We start from the raw sequence: 6,961 nt of genomic DNA, 5'->3' as shown, positions 1-6,961 counted from the left end.
TGTTGAATTTAAACAAACAAATTAAATTTCACTCAACATAAAAAATTGAGTAAATCCAAGGAAGCATCTTTGAATAATTTTTTTCAGTGCAGTTTCAATTCAATTTACTAGAACTTCTATGTTAAGATGCTTTGACACAATCTACATTGTAAAAGCGCTATAGAAATAAAGATATATTGAATTGAACATGAAGATATTTTAGATGAAATCCGAGAGCTCCCCGACCCTCCATAGACAGCAGTGCTCCTGAGATGTTCAAAGTTCAGAAAAGCAACTAAAACATTGTCAAAACATTTCATGTGACTTCAGTGGTTCAACTATAATCAGAACACTTTTATGCAGCAATAAAACTGTATAAAAATAACTTTGTTCTTCAGTTGCCAATCCCAACTTGCAGACTTTTCTCAAGCCCACTGCCATTTTCTCTCGAACTTTGTTTCTTGTACAGCTATTATCTTATGATAGTAAAGACAATGTTTTTTAAAGGAAAAATCCTATAACTCATGAGACCTGTTGGACACGAGATCATGAAGAGTCCAAAAGGCCCCGGTATACTTCAAACATTGTTCTTTTTTTGTTCTTTTCGAGGCAAAAAGAAGTTCGAAAAGTCTGAGTGTCAATATACTGAACACTCCTACACCCCTGCGCTTCAATAGGCGAGGTTGTAAATGCGTTACCCCTTAAGACAACAACAATGGTGGCTGTGAGAGAAGAACAGTTTTATAAAGGTCTGGTAAACGCATTCTCCAGCCTGTCGCACATTGAGTAAGTGCCACTACAGCATGCCACATTTTTACCACAGACCGACATTTAATAGAACAGTATTTTGGACTTTAAAAGATGTGGAGCGATGCAGTGGTGCTTTTTGTTTGGTGTGTGACCCCTTCCGAGCCTTTAAAATCTCTCCGCAAGCGATTATACAGGTGCGGATACATCTGTAGCAGCTTTGCTACTCGACCCTCAAGTTTATTCATGTTGCTATCTAAGCGTTGTTGTTATGACTGACCCACATGGATTTGAGATACGAATCAAACACAGGTCAAAGAAGGTAGAGTTGTCAGGGCCAATAACCTAGGGCTGCCCAAGTTCAGTCCTGGAAGGCCAGTGTTCTGCAGAGTTTAGCTCCAATTCGACACAATTAGACACAACTAGCTAGCTAATCAAGCTCTTTAGGTATACCTTAAATGTCCTGGTAGGTGTGTTGAAGCAAGTTGGAGCTAAACTCTGCCGAACACAGGCACTCCAGGATCGAGCTTGGACTCATATGGCCTAATAGTTAATTTGTCTACACATAGCACTGAGGTACTTATCGCTACCCGAGTTCAATTCGGAGCTCGAGGTCCTTTGCTGATCCTTCCCTCTCTCTGCTCCAAAGACTTTCCTATCTGTAATGCCCACTGTCCCATCTTAATAAATGTGAAAAAATAAAATTAAAATAATGATAAAGGATGGAGAGTTCCAGAACACACTCACTGATTGTGTATGGACCAATGATAACTCAAAGGTGGTTAGGAGACCAAACTTACTCACCAAGGAAATGTGCTTTGGTGAGCCATTTCAAACTGCTAAAACGAAACTAAAAACAAACTTAATTTGGACCAGAATTTGTTAGAAATCAGGCTATTTCAATTCATTTTTTGATTTTGTTTAAAGTAAGCCAAGATCTTAAGTGGTGTTCAAGGCACAGCTATGGGAAACATCCACCAGGTTGGCTGGAGACTTGAAGATTCACAATGACTCTGTGCCGTATAGAGGAGTACAAGAGCTCAGAGTTTGAGGGAGCCAATGGTGGTGAAGAGGGAGGCTGGATATGGGATTTTAGGAGAGTTGGAGCTGGTCGATTAAGGAGATTTAGGCCATGTCCACACGAACAGAGGTTTTAATGGTATTTTGTTGGTATAAATGGAGGTTTCCCTGCTTTCTTTTCTACAAAAAAATCTCTATCCACAAGAAAATGTCGAAACACACAGTGATGCTCGTTAAGACACACCGATCCAACATGCGAAATATAAACTAATAAAATGTATTTGTAAGATAACACTATTTTAAGTATTGTAAAATCAAATGTTAATAAATACGGTAATATATATTAAACATGAACTAGGGATTGTTGTCTTAATAATACATTAAAAAAATAATAATAATAATATATTTTTTTAATGGTTAATTAAATTTAAAATGGCTTTAATATTTTTTGATGTAATTTATTTTAATGGTTAAATGTATAAATATAAATTAGCTAAAAAAAAATTCCACCATTTTTCAGAATATTTTGTTTTGTGCTAAAAATAATCGGCTGCATCCACATGTGTAGTTCCCAAATTAGGGTGAACTATTCTTTAATTCCTGTAGGCCCAATGTATGAAAAATGTTATGAAAAGTGAAAAATGTAAACGGATTCAGTTTTCACATTTAGCTGCATGAAAATCTGTCAACTGTTGTAGTAAAGCATCAAGTCCCCTCAAATATCTCTCTCTTTCTCTCCGAGTAGCAGGAGAAAAGGCTCTTCACTAATTTCCACCGGCAGCTTTTTGTTGGCTGGACCGCTGGGTGGACCTCACTATGGATGACATTCGCAGGATGGAGGAAGAAACGCAGAGGAGCTGGACCAGGTATGCATTTACAGAAATCAATCAACAAAACAGAAGACCGCAGGGTATTCAGACAGGTGGATGCAGGATGTCATTTACATTTATTCATTTAGCAGACGCTCTTATCCAAAGCAACAGATTACATATCGTCAATGTCATACGAGATGATTTCATATGTAGAATTGTAATTGTATAGATATTGACTAGTGTCTACTTTGATGCTTGAAACTAATGGTGCCGTTAATGCAGTTTTTTAGGAGGATTTATTATTGTGTAGTGTGCAGTGCTGGGACGAGAATTTACGTTTGGGATTAATCAAGTAAAAAGTATTATGATTTTGATGTATGGGTAATTTAATGTCAGCAATATCACTTTAATTGTAGTATATCTTTACTGAATTACTATTTACTGCAAGTATGGTATGACAATGCTGGGTTTCTGCTGTTGTTAAACTTTTGGGTTTGTTTTGATGTTTTTAAAGAAAGGAAATGTCTTTTGCTCACCAAGGGTGCCAAAAAATCAATTTAAGTATAATTTAAAATGTTATTTCTTTTCATTTTTGATCTTTGTTTGTTTTATTCTCGTTATTATTATACTATTATCAACTATTTGAAATTGTAACATTTCGCTTGTAAAATAAACTCTTGTAAATATTATTTAATAAGCTCGACCCAATATGAACAATTTGTTAGTTTGTAACATTGTAATATATTAAGCATTGTTAAACCGTATATTAATAAACAGTAACATATATTAAATCTAAACTAGGAACGGGATGATAACCATTTTCAAGGTATATCGCGATTTTATATTATATTTATTTATTTATTGATTTTATATTATTTAATTAATAATATAATTTTATTTATTTATTTAATTTAGTTTTATTTATTTATTTATTTTATAAATTATTTATTCATTTTAATATTATTTATTTTATTTAATCTAATTTTATTTTAGATTTTGTTTTTATTTAGTATTTAGTTTTTATTTATTTGTTATTTTATTTATCTATTTATATTATTTTGTTTGTTTGTTTATTGTAAATTATTTTGTTTTTGTTAGTTTATTTATTAATTTGTTTTTATTTATTATTTTGTTTTATTATTTATTTTATATTATTTTGTTTTAAAATATTTATTTATTTAATTTATTTTGTATATATATTTTCTTGTTTTTATTTGTTTTATTTGTTTTAATTTATTTTATATTTTATTTATGTTTTTATTTATTTCCATTATTTTATGTTTTCATTTTATATTTTATTATTTATTTAGGTTTTTATTTTTATTTTTTTATTTTATAATTTATCTATGGAATTTATATTTTTATTTATTTATATTATATTATTTTATGTTTTTATTAATGTTATATTATTTTGTTTTTATTTATTGATTTTATAATATTTTATTGTTTTATTTATTTAATATATTATATTTTATGTTTTTGTTTAATTATTTTACATTATTTATGTCTTTATTTACTTATTTTGTATTATGTTCTTATTTTATTGGATATAGTAGTATTAATAAATAAACTTTTATTTTTAATTTATGGAATTTGTGTTTTTATTTATTTCATATTATATTATTTTATGTCTTTATTTATTTTATATTATATTTATGTCTTTGTTTAATTATTTTACATTATATTATGTCTTTATTTTACTTATTTTGTATTATGTACTTATTTTAATGGATATAGTAGTAGTATTATTTTTTTATCTAAATGCAAATGTTTATTGAAATTGGGAAACTAATTTAATAAAGGGTTTTGCAAAAATATAAGGCAAGGCAAGTTTATTTATATAGCACATTTCATACACAGTGGCAATTCAAAGTGCTTTACATAAACAGGAATAAAAGAAAATACAAGTATAAGAGAAATAAAAACAAATAATAAAAATGGTAAAAAAAAACATAAAACAGATAAAATGTGTTATAAAAGAATGAAAAAGAAGAGAAAAACATAATAGTGCGATCTGTTGGATGTAGCACAGTGCTCATTCAGTAAAGGCACAGCTAAACAGATGCGTTTTCAGTCTTGACTTGAATGTGCCTAATGTTGGAGGACATCTGATCATATCTGGAAGCTGATTCCAGCAGCGAAGGGCATAGTAGCTGAAAGCCTATTCACCCTGTTTTGACTGAACTCTTGGAATTTCGAGTTTTTGATCCAAAAGATCTGAGATGATCTGTTAGGTTGTATTCAGTGAGCATATCTGTAATGTATTGAGGTCCTAGGCCATTTAGTGATTTATAGGCCAGTAATATACTTTAAAATCTATTCTGAATGTAATAGAGAGCCAGTGTAAAGACTTGAGGACAGGTGTGATGTGCTCTGATTTCCTGGTTCTGGTCAGAATTCTGGCCGCAGCATTCTGAATGAGCTGCAACTGTCTTTTTGGGAAGGCCAGTGAAATATAATATAATATAAAAAGGTTTTTCTTTTTTTTCTCCCTTTTCCTCCTCAAATTTGGTTTTACCTCTGTTAATATTCAAACATGGAATAAAATAATATATTTCTAAATTAATTAATTAATTGTAATGTTCATCATTTTTTAAATTTACATTTTTAATCTTAATATTAGTTAATTTTATTATTTTAAGTAAATTCTCTTAGATTATATTTAGATTTTTTGAACTTTTGAATGGCAATCTTGCCACCATGTGTCATTTTCACAAAAAATCTGTTTGTTTGAATCTTCAGATGCGTAGCCAAGGGTCTGTCCGAGGGATGAAAGCAGGCGAGGACTAGAGCAGAGCGCCTGAAGAATGGAAGAAAAACTAAATAGGGGCTACTTTTTATTTTACCTCCTTCAATCCTCATGGCCAATCACAACGTGCCACATCATTAAGCCCTCCCAAACAGGAAACGCTCATCCTTTACCCAGGACATGTCCATTACCATGAAGTGCGAATGCGTTTGTGTGAATGCTCAGAGAGTATGCATGTGTATCCGTGGTTTGTGCAGTCTGACTTTTAAACCTCATCATTTGCTGCCAAATTCTTTTGGACTCGCTTACGACGCGTTAAGTGATACCGGCATTTCTTTTTATAATTATTAAGTATTATAACTGTTTAATGGTTTATTTGGTTCATTTTGCAACCATCAGCTTTTTACTGAGTGGAGTAAACGAATCCCGAGGAAACATTTCACCACATGTATTTTTGACCATAAATAAATGACTACGTAATTTACTTCTTAATTCTGTAAAAAAAAAACTTTGTCATGGTGTTCAGGAAATCTCGGTGGAAACTTGTACATGCCTCAAGAGGTTAGTATCATTGATGTCAGATTAGAGTTTGTGATACTCGCGTGGCTCAAAGAGGTAAACGGTTTTCTGATTTGGTTTAGTTCGGTTCGTCCACTGATCGCCGTGTGGACGTAGGCGAATGGATACGGTTTCATTTTTAAACTGAGTGCAAGAGCCTTGAAACCCCTCCCACTTTGACTGACATGCCGCAGGCCACGCCCCTCCATTTGTGTGCGGGATGGTCTGAATTTTTGGAGAGTGTGACGTACAATTACAATACTGTAACAACAAATAAAAGAAACATCATTGACTACCATGAGCTGTCGGCATCCTTTGATTCCTCTGTGCTGTCGGTTTTAGTTTCCAAACTTTCTTTTATTCATCCATTTGTTTTCTTTTCAGCTTAGTTCCTTTATTAATCAGGGTCGCCACAGCGGAATGAACCACCAACTTATCCAGCACATGTTTACGCAGCGGATGCCCTTCCAGGATGCAACCCATCACTGGAAACACCCATACATTCTTTATTCACACATGTGCACTATGTACAATTTTAGCTTACCCAGTTCACCTATAGCACATGTTTTTGGTCTTGTGGGGGAAACTGGAGCACCTGGTGGAAACCCACACGAACACGGAGAGAACATGCAAACTCCACACAGAAATGCCAATGACCCAGCTAAGGCTGGAACCAGCGACCACCTTGCTGTGAGGCACTGCGCTACCCACTGTGCCATCGCGCCGCCCCTTTCCTGTCCATTATGTCCACATATTTCTTTATATATTTCTGCATTGAGAAATATCAAGACCTCTTGTAATTTAAAGGGATATTCATGCTTAATAAATTCTGTCATCATTTACTTTGTTAAACCTTTCTGATGTTTTTTTTTTGTTGTTCTGTGAAACAAAAGGAGATATTTTGAAGAATGCTGAAAACTGTAACCATTGACTTCGATGGTATTTGTTATTTTAAAGTCAGTGGTGGTTACGATTTTCAACATTCTTCAAAATATCTTTTGTGTTTAATAGAACAAAGAAATTTATAAATGTTATAACCACTTGAGGGTACTAACCCTATAAGTATTTTCAAATGAAAGCAAATTTTGTGTTTCAT

Source organism: Danio aesculapii, chromosome 3, assembly GCF_903798145.1.
Source record: "Danio aesculapii chromosome 3, fDanAes4.1, whole genome shotgun sequence".
Taxonomy (NCBI): Eukaryota; Metazoa; Chordata; class Actinopteri; order Cypriniformes; family Danionidae; genus Danio; species Danio aesculapii.
This window is presented reverse-complemented; position numbering follows the sequence as displayed.